Here is a 16,162-nt window from a genome sequence, read left to right as displayed (position 1 = left end):
CACCATCAGCAAAGTGGCCAAAACCCTCCACTGCTGTCCTTTTAAACTTCTAGACTACCTTTTCTTGCCCTGATCAAGTCCTTTGCCACCACAAGTTGGTAACCTCAGAATTGTAATCCAAGGCCTAGGGTTTGTTTCTGGATACAGTTTAATCCTTGTTTGTTTTCTGTCTACTACCAATGCATGAGATCCTCCAGATCCTCCAGTACTTCTTCTTCTCCTCCTGGTTCATTTCATTTGACATGATGCCCCTCAGTTCCATATAAATTATAATAAGCTGCACAATTTCATCTTTTCTTCTTTTTTAAATTTTGTGAATGCTTTATACAATTTAGATATTAGACTTTTATCTGATTCATTGTGTGAAAATATTTTCTCCCAGTGAGTAGGAGGATGTCAGGGCTGGGGTAATAACACAATGGGTAGGGCGTTTGCCCTGCACGCAGCTGGCCCGGGTTCAATTCCTCCTTCCCTCTTGGAGAGCCTGGCAAGCTACTGAGAGTATTCTACCCGCATGGCAGAGCCTGGCAAGCTCCCCGTGGCATATTTGATATGCCAAAAACAATAACAACAAGTCTCACAATGGAGATGTTACCAGTGCCCGCTTGAGCAAATCATTGAACAACGGGATGACAGTGTTACAGTGCTACAGTGAGTAGGGTGTCTTTAAGTTTAGCCTGAGATTTTCTGCCTATAAAAACGCTTTCTATTTTGATGCATTTCCATTTATTTCTGTTTCTTTTTCCAATGGAGTCGGAAGTATTGGAGACATCGTTGAAGTCCATATCCTGTAGAATTCTAGTTTTGTTTAGCTGAATGCATTTTTTATGGATTCTGATCTCAAGGTCTTTACTTCATTTTGATATAACTTCTGTTTATGATGTGAGAGAGGTATATTATTTAATTAAAATAAAATTTTAGCCTTCTCCCATTCAGGTATCCGCTTGGTATCCAGGGCTCCTTCCCGGAGACCACGGAACTGAGCAGACACTTGCACAGCTGGTTTGCAGCCTAGAACTGCAGGGGACAGGAACTGAGACGGACCGCACACACAAATAGCAGCAACATTCCAGGTAACGTCTTTCCTCCTCCCATCCAGGTATCCGCCTGGTATCCAGGGCTCCTTCCCAGAGCTGCAGCAAGTTATTCTCTCCCTCCATATTCCATATGAACCATAAGTTATCCTCTTAGTTGGAACTTTCACTAGGGCAACTTAACCACCAGAACCACATTAGGCCAATAAGTCATTAGCCCCACCTCAATTAATGCAGCACCAAAAACACAATAGTAGCAGTGAGTGTGAAAGGCTAATCCACACAAGTCACAATGGTAAAGAACACAGAAGCCCACCAAGCTTAGTTTGTGAAGAGTCTAGCCCAGAAGACCCCAATGGTAATGAAGTGCTAGACAACCTCTCTGACAAGGAATTTAGAAGAAAGTTACTGAGGATGCATAGGGAGCTAAAAGAAGGAATGGAATGTACCGCCAATAAAATACAAGAGGATGTGAAAGTAGAAATGCGGAAAATGCAAATAAAGTTACAAACGGAAATATCAGATCTGAAAAAACTGATAGGTGAATTGAAAAACTCAGTGGAAGGCCTCAGCAACAGAGTAACAGCTGCTGAGGACAGAATCAGTGAGCTCGAAGATGAAGTGCAGAGACTCTGCAGAAAAGAGCAGAAAATGAAAAAGAAACTAACAGTCCATGATTAGATGTCAAGAGAAGATCGGGATGAAGCCAAGAGGAATAATATAAGAATTGTTGGAGTTCCAGAGGGGCAGGAAGAAAACCCTGATGAAGAAGAAACATCATTGCTACGACATTCTCAGAACTGAAGAACACATGTAACCGCATTCAGGAGGACCAAAGGGTACCAGCTAGAAGAAATCCAAATGAAAATACCCCAAGACACATCCTAATCAAAATGACAAAAACCTTAGACAGAGACATAATTCTGAAAGCAGCAAGATTAAAGAAAGGAATTGCCTATACAGCACCATCCTTAAGATTCACAACCAACTTATCTGATGAAACCTTCACAGTCTGAAAATAGTGATAGGATATAGTGGAAAAACTCGATGAAATTAATGCCTCACCAAAAATACTTTACTCAGCTAGACTCTTATTCATAACAGAAGGAACAACACACAGTTTTACAGACAAACAACAGCTCAGGAACTTCATAGATGCAAAACCATGGTTACAAGAACAACTAAACAGGCTACTTCAAGACAAGACAAGCCCTTCAAATACGCTAAATTTCAGCATAAAGATTGGACAAAACCCCATAACAGAAATATCTCTCAATGTCAATGGGCTAAATGCACCAATTAAAAGACACAGAGTGGCAGGCAGTTTCTGCTGCCTGCAAGAAACACATCATAACAGTCGGAGCAAACACGGACTCAAAGTCAAAGACTGGAAAACAATCCTACAGGCAAACAACTCCCACAAAAAAGCTGGGGTGGCCATTCTGGTATCAGACCACATTGATTTCCGACTGAAGAAGGTCACAAGAGATAGTGAAGTCCATTTCTTATTGATCAAGGGATCTGTACAACAGGAAGAACTTACACTACTAAATGTATATGTACCTAACGAGGGACCAGCAAAGTACTTAAAACAACTACTCATAGACGTGAAAAAAGAAATCGATAGCAAGACAATACTAGTGGGAGATTATAATACTGCTTTTTCACCTCTCAATAGATCAACCAGACTCAAGCTTAGCAAGGACATACTTTATCTGAGGGAAGAAATGGAAAAAAGGAGCTTAGTAAATATGTACAGGGCACTTCATCCTCAATAATCTGAATACACATTCTTCTCAAGTGTGCATGGGACATTCTCCAAGATGGACCACATGCTGAGCCACAAAACATAACTCCATAAAATTAGGAAGATACAGATTGTATCAACAATCTTCTCAGACCTCGATGCGCTGAAAATAGAAGTAAATCATACACACAAACATCAAATCAAATCAAATCAAATCAAATACCTGGAAATTAAACAGCTCACTGTTGAACAATGAGTGGCTTGAAAGGAAATCAAAGAGGAAATCAAAAGATTCCTGGAAACAAATGAAAATAAGGGCACGAGTTACCAAAACTTACAGGACATGGCAAAAGCTGTGTTAAGAGGAAAATTTATAGCTCTACAAGCATTTCTCAGAAAGTAAGAGCGAGCCCACATAAGTAACCTCATGCCACAGCTTAAGAGCTTGGAGGATGACTTATAAAAGGAGACCAATCCAAAGAGGAGGAAGGAAATAATAAGACTCAGAGCAGAAATAAATGAGATGGAAAACAAAACAAAATCTGAAAGATCAATGAAACCAAGAGCTGGTTCTTCAAGAAAATAAAGATTGATAAATCTCTAGCAAGACTCGCAAAGAGAAGGAGAGAGAAAACCCTAATAAACCGAAAAAGGGGGACATCACAACAGAAACTACAGAAATTAAAAGGAACCCCAGGGATTATTTTAAGAAGCTTTATGTCATGAAACAAGTAAACCTTGAGGAAATAGATATAATTCCTGGATTCCTATAGGCTCCCAAGGCTGAACCAAGACGATCTGGAATACCTGAATAGACCTATCACCATCAAAAAAATTGAAATGGTAATAAAAAGTCTCCCCAAGAACAAAAATCCTGGCTCAGATGGGTTCACTAGTGAATTCTTCCAAATCTTTAAAAGAGGACTTACTCTCAATCCTCTTTAAGCTTTTCCAGGAAATTGAAGTATCAAAAACACTTCCAAACAGTTTCTATGAAACAAATATCACCTTGATACCCAAAACAGAAAAAGATACCACAAAGAAAGAGAATTACAGACCAATATCCCTGATGAACACAGATGCAAAGATCCTCAACAAAATATTAGCAAATAGAATCCAACGACTCATCAAAAAGATCATACACCATGACCAAGTAGGATTCATCCAAGGGATGCAAGGATGGTTTAACATTCACAAGTCATTCAACATAATTCATCATATTAATAAAAGAAATAAAAAACATGATCATATCAGTAGACGCAGAGAAAGCATTTGACAAGATTTAGCACCTGTTTATGATAAAAACTCTCAGCAGAATGGGCATCGAAGAAACTTTCCTCAATATAGTCAAAGCCATCTACCAAAAGTCCACAGCAAGTATCATTCTCAATGAGGAAAAACTGAAAGCCTTCCCTCTAAGATCGGGCAAAAGGAAAGGTTCCCCGCATTTACCACTCCTATTCAATATAGTACTGGAAGTCCTGGCCATAGCAATTAGACAATAAAAAGATATCAAGGGAATACAGATAGGAAAGGAAGAGATCAAGTTATCACTACTTGCAGATGATATGATACTATAATTGGAAAACCCTAAAAACTCTACAGAAAAGCTCCTAGAAAAAATAAGTCAATATAGTAAAGTGACAGTCTACAAAATCAACACCCAAAAAGTCCATGGCTTTCTCATATACAAATAATGAAAGAGAAGAAAGAGACATTAAAAAACAATCTTGTTCACAATAGTATCTCAGAAAATCAAGTACCTCAGAATCAACTTAAACAAAGCGGTGAAGGACCTATACAAGGAAAATTACAAAACACTACTTCAAGAAACAAAAAGGACACTAGGAAGTGGAGACACATCCCCTGCTCATGGATAGGGAAAATTAACATTATCAAAATGGCAATACTGCCCAAAGCACTATACAAATTTAAAGCATCCCTGATTCTTGACCATCGACGGAGGTCAGAACTCCAGATTCCTTCTCTCACTTAAGTGAGATGTGATACTCCTAGCAGAGCTCTTTCAATTCCTCTTTGGAATACCCAAATAGCGTTCTCATCCTGTTTGTGTAGGGCCCAGGTCTCTGAGGCATACGTTAGTGCAGGGAAAATGGTGGAATCGAAAGATGTGCCCAGAGCTGGAGATCTTTTGTCCTCCTAACCACTTCTTCGATGCTCTTGAAGGCTTTCCACGCTGCTCTCTTCCTCCTGCACAGTTCTGGTGCCAAGTCGTTTCTCATGTTGAGTTCTCGACCCAGGTACACATAGCTGCTGCATTCGGAGATGTTCGTTCCATTGGGAGCAAATGGAGCATCAGGGACTAGTTAATGAGCATCGTCTTGTTGAGGTTCAGCTGCAGTTCAACCTTTCCACACTCCCGGTCGAAGTCGGCCAGTGTGTAAAAACACAAAAAAGAAGGGGGGCACGGAGACACCACACTGTACCTGCCACTGGGCAGCGGTGCTCTGTCTCTCCCGCCACCTGTGTTCGGTAGTCTCCAGCCGCTTCCCCCACCCCGGGGAGGTTGATGGTGATGATGAGGCAGGTGAAGGAAGGAACGAGGGCCAGGCTGGTTGGTCTCAGTTGCAGTTTATTCCATTCACATCTCCATTCTCCTCTGATTCTCCTCCCGCTTCTTCCTCCCCCATGCTACTTCATTCTCCTTATCCTCTGGATCTGGATCTCGGTCTGGCTTCTCCATATCTGGCCCTGGGACTTGCACTGGGACTGGCCCCCCAGCCTAATCTCACAGCCTAGTTAAATCCCCAAGCATGAGGGGTTGGGGTTTACATATAGGTGTGGTCACAATCAATAGGGGTAAAGTTCTTTCCTTCAGGGGATGCTTCCTCTAGGACAGATTCTTTTTCAGCAGGACACCCACCCAAGAGCAGAGTCCCATGGGTGTGCTTCTCCTCTCCTTGTCCAACTAACATATAAGCATTCATAATATTAATCATTTTGTATGGACACAGCAAGAGATGCATTAAGCTTATAGAATTGCTCTCCTGGGGTCATCTCGATCTCAGACTACAGTGATCAGGCCAGATTAGTCTTTCCTAGCCCTAGCAGGGTCCTAGTCTCGTCATTGCTTTTGGATCATGACATGACATGTCCATGACTAAGCTCTTAACATATAGTTAAGCATTAGGCACTTTGACCAGGCCCATCTCGATGCCAGGGTAGCACATAACTCACTGCTTGCCCTGGGTCTGTCCCGTCCCTCGTCAGGACCCTGCTTTTGGGTGTGCTAGGAAGTAAGGGCAGCTGAGGCTTAGGTCGAGAAAGCAGATGCCCGGGAGTGAATAATATTTGAAGCCAATTAAATCCCATGTTACCAAAGCATATTAACAACTGTCTTTCTTTGTCCATACAAAAAGGACATTGTTTTAAAGTAAACTATTCAAAAAACATAAGGAGAGGAGAAAGGCAATATTAACTTACAATACAAGTTCACTGTCCTAGCAAGGTCTGACCTTACATATTAACAGAGTTTGACTAGGGGAAGAGCTGATTAACTGGTTGGGGAAGGGAGCATACAAGTGATTACGGATAAACAAAGGAATGGAAGTGACTCGGAAGCACCTTGATGGGAATGACTGATATACCTAAGCTCCTAGTGGCAAGGGGAGCAGGACATACCAATGTAGTCAAGAATTGTTTAGAAATTATTACCAGATATGCCTAAGCTCTTTCTGGCAAGGGAGAAAGGACAAACCAATGATATCCTACATCTCTCTCTTTTCTGTTTACAAAATCACAAAAATTTGAAATAGAGGAACAATTCCGAACACAACACAGTCTTATAAGTTGTAGTAAAATTTCAGTCCGACCCTTGGCCAGAGCAGTGCTTGTAGTAAAGCATCCAATTGTCCTGCACTGTCCAGAGGTGATGAGGGTCACAAATGATGAGAGTCATTTAGTCCCATTCTGAAGAAATGAAGTGTCTGGATCAAAATTGAAGAGTTGTTTCTGCAACGGTAGCAGTAGTGGTCAGAGCAATGAGTCCCAGGGGAGCAGCTATAGGAGTCTGATGAACTTCATAAATTACTGGATCAGGCAGGGAGCACTGGAACAGGAGCATCACAACTTCTGTCAGGAGTCCTTCAGCAGGGGAATGCAGCCATTCTCTGGTCAGGTTCACTGGCAGTCATATATGTGCAACCTAGCTTATGTTTGAAAAAAACACTTTTTAAAAGTTATTAGAGGCTTCGACCATCGGGGTTTGGTACGTCTCCATGCCTAGGGGTAGAGAAAGAGACACGGGGAACTCTGACACGAACAGATATCCTAGAGAGAAATTAAAAGGTTTTCCTATTAAAAGTCATTTCTTCTTCCTTTGGGAACTGAGACACCTGTGAATTCCAAGGATAAGGTAAAAGGAAAGAATTGTTAATCCAAAATATGGGATCCTGTTGTTTTCCATTCCACAGCCTGTAGAAGAAGGGTACAAGAAATGCTCTTAATGTGACCTCATGATACATTAAAGGAGCTAGAGGCCTTTGCTGCAGGCCCTCTGATTCAAGCTCTTCCTCTGGTTTCCTTGTGGCTTCCAGCTGAAGTCAGTTTGGCGATGGCTTGCGGCTGGAATTTGGAGGGTTGTAAAACTGCAAAGTTCTGAAAGTTAAAGCAGGCAGATGAATTCAGCCCCTGACAAAATGCAAAACGGGACGCAAAGTTTCAGCATGATCGATCATATCCACATGGTGACCAAGCTCATTGAAGTTTTGCAAGAGTTCAAGATGCCGCTCTGTCGAACGTTCATCGATTTAAAGTAGACCTTTGATTCTGTTGAGACTGAAGCGGTCATCGAAGCCCTGGCCAAACAGAGCGTTCAAACTCAGTATATTAAGATCCTCTGCAAGCTGTATTGCGGATTCACCATCAGGATCTCAGCATTCTACAAGGAAGTGATCATTGACCTGAAGAGAGGGGTTCAGCAGTGTGATATCATTTCACCAAAACTCTTCATTGCCACCCTCGAGAACGTCATGCAACGACTGGAATGGGAAGAAATGGGAGTGAAGATAGACAGTCGGCAACTACACCACCTCCGCTTTGCTGATAATATCGTTCCCATAATGCCAAACATTACATCACAGTGATTCTCTAATATAAAATTAAAAAAAAGATTTTCCAGGATTGAAGTATCAGTAACACTTCTGAACAGTTTCTATGAAGCCAATATCACCCAGATACCAAAAGCAAACAGAGATACCACAAAGAAAGAGAATTACAGGCCAATATCCCTGATGAACACAGATGCAAAGATCCTCAACAAAATATTAGCAAATAGAATCCAACAACTCACCAAAAAGATCACACACCATGACCAAGTAAGATTCATCCCAGGGATGCAAGGATGGTTTAACATTTACAAGTCAATCAACATAATTCATCACACCAAAAAAAATAATAAAAACCATATGACCATATAAATAGACACAGAGAAAGCATTTGACAAGATCCAGCACCCATTTATGATGAAAACTCTCAGTACAATGTGCATTGAAGAAATTTTCCTCAATATAGTCAAAGCCATTTACCACAAGCCCACACAAAGTATCATTGTCAATGGGGAAAAACAATAACCTTCCCTCTAAGATCAGGCACAAGACAAGATTTCCACCCTCGAGTATATAGTATATAGTACATCCTCAATATAGTACTGGAAGTACTGGCCATAGCAGTTTAGCAAGAGAAAGATATCAAGGGCATACAGAAAGGAAAGAAAGAGGCCAAGCTTTCACTATTTGCAGACGATATGATACTACACTTAGAAAACCCTAAAGACTCTACAGAAAAGCTCCTAGAAACAATAGCTCTGTATAGTAAAGTGGCAGGCCAAAAAATCAACACCAGAAAGTCCATGGCTTTCTTATATCACTTGTATCACTTGTCATTACGTTGATCTTTGATTTGTTTGAGCGGGCACCAGTAACATCTCCATTTGTCCCTATCGCGTGCTAGTGCAGCCCAATGATATCTGCTTGCTCCAGGAACAGGAAGAGCCTCAAATCATTCATTCAGGGATTTGACGAAGAAATCTGACCATCTAGTTGGTGGGCGGCCACGAGGTCTTCTGATGTCCTCTGGCATCCAGTTGGTAACAGCTCTAGTCCAGCGGTTGTCTCTGAATCGCACTACATGACTGGCCCATCTGATTTTTGATGCCTTGGCAAATGAGACAGCGTCCCTGATTCTTGACCGTCAACAGAGGTCAGAACTCCAGATTCCTTCTCTCACTTGAGTGACACATGATACTCCTAGCAGAGCTCTTTCGATTCCTCTTTGGGATACCCTAATAGCATTCTTATCCTGTTTGCTTAGGGCCCAGGTCTCTGAGGCATATGTTAGTGCAGGAAGAACAGTGGAATCGAAAAGATGTGCCTGGAGTCGGAGGTTCTTCGTTCTTTTAACCACTTCTTTGGCACGTCTATCTGCCCACATACCAAATTCCGCAGGATGGATATGTCATTCCCAACGTCCTCCCTTCGGGAATCTGACAAGCCATTTCATCGGTAAAGACGCATACAGCACTGGGTCCAAAGTCAGAATTGAACACCTGAAGAATCTGCCTCCAGTACTCACCAATACACTAGCTCGGCTCTTCACATGCTACCTGTCTAAATGCAAGGTTCTGTCCCAGTGGAAAACCAGCAAGACTGTTGTGTTGTACAAGAACAGAGACATTCACGACATTGGAAAATATCGTCCAATCTGCCTGTTGTCCGTCATCTACTAGTTGTTCACTCAGGTCATCCTGAATAGAATAGGCAAAACACTAGAAGGACAACCATGCAAACAAGCCGGGTTTGAAAGGATTAAGCACAATCGACCATAGCCACACGGTGACCAGACTCATTGAAGTTTTGCGAAAGTTCAAGATGCTGCTCTATCAAACGTTCATCAATTTTAAGAAGGTCTTCAATTCTTTTGAGACTGAAGTGGTCATAGAAGCCCTAGCCAAACAAGGCATTCAAACTCAGTACACCAAGTTCCTCTGCAAGCTGTATTGTGGATTCACTACCAGAATCTCATCATTCTACAAGGAAGTGATCATTGACATAAAGAGAGGAGTTCGGCAGAGTGATACCACTTCACCTAAACTCTTCTTGCCACCCTCGAGAACATCATGCAACAACTGGAATGGGAAGGAATGGGAGTGAAGATAGATGGTTGGCAACTACACCACCTCCGGTTCACTGATGACATCGTTCTCATAAACCAAACATTAGCCAAGTGGCGGAAATGCTGGCCGACCTCGACTGCTAGTGTGGAAAGGTCAAACTGCGGCTGAATCTCAGCAAAACAATGTTCATAAAAAAAGAACTAGTTCCTGACGTTGCATTTTCAGGAGGAAAAGAGCAGTGTGGAACACCTTCAAGGGCATCGAAGAAGTGGTTAGTACGATGAAGAACCTCCGGCTCTGGGCACATATTTTCAACTCCACCATTCTTTCTGCAGTAACATACACCTCAGAGATCTGAGCCCTATGAAAACAGGATGATAATGCTATTTGGGTATCCCAAAGAGGAATAGAAAGAGCTATGCTTGGAGTATCACCTTCACTCAAGTGAAAGAAGAAATCCGGAGTCCAACTTTCGTCAAAGGTCTGGAATTAGGGAAGCTGTCTAGTTTGCCAAGACACCAAAAATCAGATGGGCCGGACACATTATGCGATTCAGAGACGACCGCTAGACTAGAGCTATTACTGACTGGATTCCACGGGACATCAAAAGACCACGTGGCCGCCCACCAACGAGATGGTCAGACTTCTTCTTCAAAATCCTGAATGAATGATTTGAGGCTCGTCCTGTTCCTGGGGCGAGCAGATATCATTTGGATACAGTAGTACATGACAGGGACAAATGGAGCTGTTACTGGCGCCCATTTAACAAATCAAAGATCAACAGGATGACAAGTGATACAAGGTTATTTTAATTTTCTCTTTCAGTAATATCTCTGCATTTATCAGTAAAGTTATGCTGCCTTCATAGAAGCTTTTGTGGAGGTTACTGGTTCCTTAGATATTTTGAAGCCTTAGAGCAGGTGCAGGTGTTCGACCTGGCACAGACCTCTGTGATAGAGATTTATAAGCAGTAAATTGGAGACAAGATGGCACCGATGCTACCCGAACATCTCTAGCCCTCCTGATCCCAGCTCACCATCTTGCCTTAGACGGTACGCAGCTCAGCACGACATGGGTGGAAGTCTATGTGTGATCCCTGCTGGAACTCTACACATGATTCTTGTTGGACATCGCCAGCTTTTTTGCAAGATTAGGACAGAATGGCATCGTCAGGGCACGGAGAAATCGTGGTGATAGCCGCAGATTCGCCACCTGCCCAGGCCGGGCCAAGTCACAGCACTGTTGGACATAGAGCCATGACGGCAGTGTGCACAGTGACTAATCCACTGTGGGGTGCTGTGAGCCAAACACTAGGTGACTTGGGACTCAGTGCAGGTGTTCGACCTGGCACAGACCTCTGTGATAGGGTCTACCATGACATCCTGCTCTACCAGCTGCTCAACAACCTCCAGGAGCACTCCATAAACCTCAAGGAGATCAGCCTGAGGCCACAGATGTCTCAGGTGCTGTCCAGAGACACAGGCAGGTGCGTATTTGTCAGTGTGCAGATCGTTACAACATGCCAGTCGACCAAAAGCTTGCATTTGGTTAACTGGGAACACCTGTAAAAGCGAACAGAGGCCCCCCTCAAAGCCTCTATCCCTCTCGGAGAGCCCAGCAAGCTATGAAGAGTATCCCGCCCACACAGTAGAGCATGGCAATCTACCGTGGCATACTAGATATGCCAAAAACAGTAACAATGACGGTCCTCATTCCCCTGACCCTGAAAGAGCCCCCACAGACATATGACATGTCTGTTCACATTTTCTATTTCATCTGGTCTAATTTTGGGAGGGCCTATGATTCTAAGCACTTAGCATCTGCTTATTCTAGGTTCTCCATCTTAATGTCATAAATTGTACTTAGTGACCTATTAGGATATTTTATATTTCTAAGGTATCTGTTGTTATTTCTCCTCTCTAATCTCTGATCTATTCTATTTGGGAGGTTCCTCTCTTTTCCTTTTAAGTCTAGCTTAGAGTTTGTCAATCTTGTTTATTATCTATTTAACTTATTTTTCAGGGGTGTCACACGTGGTCATGCTCAGGGATTATTCCCTTATTGGCACAAATAGAGCTAGCTCAGGGCAGACACCAGCCGTGCAGTGCAGAACAGGATGATCAGGATTGGGAGGCAGCACACTTTGCATTGAGTGTGATCTTTAGAACCAACGCCATTGGTAGTACTCAGTAAGCTGCACAGTAGCCTACTACCACAACCAATGCACACAGAGAGAAGAAATTAAAGGCTAACCCATGATTTTGCTCCAAATTTGGACGATAGTAAACTGAGTTGAGAAATAGCCCACTTGGAACTGGAGTGATATATATTATTCAGTATCTGAATATTGAACAATCTGATGGGCAGGACTGATTCATAAGATGAGCCTGGTGAAGAACAAATAGGACATCTTTAAAGAGTTAGAATCTAGGTAATAGCTGGATAAATAATAAAAAATACTTGTTCCATCAGTTAAAATTTTCTTTGAGGGGTCAGAGCAGTAGCGCAGCAGATAAGATACTTGTGTTGCACACAATCAACCCGGGTTTGATCTCCGGCACCCTACACTGTCCTCTGAGCACCAACAGGAGTAAGTCCTGAGTATAGAACCAGGAGTGAGCCCTGAGCATTGTTGAGTGTGACCCATAAAACAAACAAAACTTCCTTAAAAGATAACTTACCCTTGAATGAAAAATAAAAACAATACATTGGTGTCTTCTTGATTCATCTATTATCATTTGTATCACTTGTAACACTTGTTATCCCATTGTTCATTGATTTGTTCGAGCAAGCACTGATAACATCTCCATTCGTCCCTGTCATGTGCTAGTGTAGCCCAATGGCGTCTGCTCGCTCCAGGAACAGGAAGAGCCTCAAACCATTCATTCAGGGTCTTGACGAAGAAGCGAAGAAGTCTGACCATCTCGTTGGTGGGTTGCCACGTGGTCTTTTGACGTCCCGTGAAATCCAGTTGGTAATAGCTCTAGTCCAGTGGTCATCTCTATTCGCATTATGTGTCCGGCCCATCTGATTTTTGACGTCTTGGAAAACTAGACAGCTTCCCTAATTCCAGACCTTTGACGAAAGTTGGACTCTGGATTTCTTCTTTCACTTGAGTGAAGGTGATACTCAAAGCATAGCTCTTCGATTCCTCTTTGGGATACCCAAATAGCGTTCTCATCCTGTTTACATAGGGCCAAGGTCTCTGAGGCATATGTTAGTGCAGGAAGAATGGTGGAGTCGAAAAGATGTGCCTGGAGCCAGAGGTTCTTTCTCCTCTTAACCACTTCTTCGATGCTCTTGAAGGCGTTCCACACTGCTCTTTTTCTCCTGTGCAGTTCTGGTGCCAAGTCGTCCCTCATGTTGAGTTCTCAACCCAGGTACACATAGCTGCTGCATTTGGAGATGTTGGTTCCATTGAGAGCAAATAGAACGTCAGAGAATAGTTCGTTTTTCATGAACATTATCTTGCTGAGATTCAGCTGCAGTCCAACCTTTCCATGGTCACAGTCAAAGTTGGCAAGCATTTCTGCCACTTAGCTAATGTTTAGTGTTAAGAGAACGATTTCATCAGTGAAGTGGAGGTGGTGTAGTTCCTGACCATCTATCTTCACTCCCATTCCTTCCCATTCCAGTCAACGCAAGACATTCTCGAGGGTGGCACTGAAGAGTTTCCGTGAGGTCCTGGTGGTGAATCCGTAATACAGCTCATAGGGTATCCTGATGTACTGAGTTTGAACACTCTATTTGGCTAGGGCTTTGATGATTGCTTCAGTTTCAACAGAATTGAAGGCCTTCTTTAAGTGGATGAACATTAGACAGAGCGGCATCTTGAACTCTTGCAAAACTTCAATAAGTTTTGTCACCTTGTGGATATGGTCAAGCGTGCTGAATCCTTTTCAGAACCCAGCTTGCTCCCATGGTTGTCCTTCTTCTAGTGTTCTGGCTATTCTATTCAGGATGACTTAGTGAACAACTTGTAGATGACAGACATCAGGCAGGTTGGACAATTGTTGCTGATGTCATGGATGTCTCCCTTCTTGTACAACAGAACTGTCCTGCTGGTTTTCCACTGGGACAGAACCTTGCAATCAGGCAGGTAGTGTGTGAAGAGCCAAGCCAGTGTATTGATGAGGACTTGCGGCAGATTCTTCAGGTGTTCATGTCTTACCATGTCTGGACCGGGTGCTGAACACATCTTTACCAATGAAATGGCATGTCAGATTTTGGAAGGGAGGACGTTGGGAATGACATATCCATCCTGCCGAATTTGGTATGTGGGCAAGTGGACATGACCTTCGAAGAGATCCAAGTAGAAGTAGTGAAGAATCCTCTCCATTGCCTTTCTGAAAGATGTGACAGATCCATCAGGATGTCAGAGGGCAGTCATCTTGGTCTTGTAGTTGGCGAAGTACAGGGAAGCATTGCAAATACTTTTCCTGGCTTCTGCCACATCGGCCAACACTGCTGCTCTTCTGTTTGAGGTCTTTCTTTATCACATCTCTGCATAGCTTTGCAAGCTCAGACATTAGCTTGTGGTTGCCTGAGGTTAGCCCCAAACCACTTTGACGTATAAGCTCGAGAGTTTCCAAAGACAAGAGTTTCTTTGTGGCTTTCTCACTCTTGACATTCTTCACGCAGTCATAAAGGTGCTGAACCAGTCGATCGTATTCCTTATTGATGTTGTCAAGGATGGCATCTTCCCACGTTGCCACAATAATGCCAAAGAGCTTCTAGTTGGTTGTCTTTCTGGGAGTTCCCTTCTTAAATTTAAACTTTGCAGACATTTCTCTATGCTGTGTGAAGTAGAATTATGCATGAAGGAGATGGTGGTCCGATCCCATTTGGAATTTTGGGACAACAGCGACATCAGTGATGCAAAACCTTCGATTGAATATGATGTGGTCAATTTCATTGTGGAACTGTCCACCGGGAGACTCCCATGCCCAGTGTTTAGATTTGGCCTTCTAGAATTGTGAGTTACCATGGAGAGTTTTGGTCAACATGATGAACTCAGACAGTCTCTCACCCTCATTGTTCCATTCTAGGCCATGGGTCCCAACGTGAAGATCTTCCGGCAACTTTCTCGGTCCTATCTTGTCATTGAAATCACCAACAATGATCTTGTAGATTGTGTCTTCTTTATAGAATTTCTCCAGTTCCACGTAGAAATTCTCAATTTCTTCTTCATTGTAGTTGGATGTTGGTGCATAGACAATGAAGATAGAAACTGCCTTCAGTGAGCCACATCTATTCAAGGGTAATCATTTGATTCGGGTTGTTAGGCATTCGAATGAATCAATGCTCATGGCCAAGTTCATGTTGACAAGGACACTGATGCCACCAATGCCTTGATTGTCGCATGTTCCAAGGAACAATTCTTCTCCAGTGTCGAAAATGGCGTGATGTGGTCGATGTCTTTTCATTTTGGTCAGACCAATGATGTTGTACCTGATCTTATGCACTTGCACCATCATGTCCTTGATGGATGCTTCCAATGCCAGCTTACATTTGTTGAAAGTACAGACAGTCATTTTTGTCTTTCTTTGTTTTGGCAGTCTAGTTCGTCCCTGAGATTTTTTCAGCCTCTCCTTGCTCATCTTTCTTAATGCTGCCGTACTGGGGGCCCTTTCAGTGTCAGGTGAATGACACCCATTGTTACTGTTGTTGGCGTATTGAATACACAATGGGTAGCTTGCCATTCTCTGCTGTGCCAGCGACATACTCTCGGTAGCTTGCCAAGCTCTCCGAGAGGGAAGGAGGCTCTTAGGGCAGCCTCCAATCGCCCTTAGAGGTGTTCAGTGTGAGCCAGTAAAGTACTATTATTGATACAACTCTTAGAAACCAATGTCTAAGCATTCTTTGAAGTATTCCCTGTTAGTGAATGTAGGTTAAATTTTTCTATTTAACACTGATCCTGCAATTCTCTGGGTGAAGCCACAAATTCTGACTGGAAGTTTAGAGAATCTTCAGGGTGACATTGGGTTTTAGTATTTCAGAAGCTCTTTTCGGATCTGTCATTCTAACCCCAACCAATATTGATGGCCTTGGTAATGGTGCAGTAGGGGCAAAAGAGAGGATAAGGCTGCAATGTGAGGACAGAGAAACAGCCACCAGATGATGGTAAGATGCTTCTGTCTCTTTAATTCTTGAAAGTTCCTTCGCTGGCTCCACCCAATCTGAGTCACCTGACTCAGGGGTTTGAGAGGGTGCACACACCAAAGAATAAATTCATTCTCACCGTCAAAG

Source organism: Sorex araneus, chromosome 1 (genome assembly GCF_027595985.1).
Source record: "Sorex araneus isolate mSorAra2 chromosome 1, mSorAra2.pri, whole genome shotgun sequence".
NCBI lineage: Eukaryota > Metazoa > Chordata > Mammalia > Eulipotyphla > Soricidae > Sorex > Sorex araneus.
Note: the sequence above shows the minus strand (reverse complement) of the source record.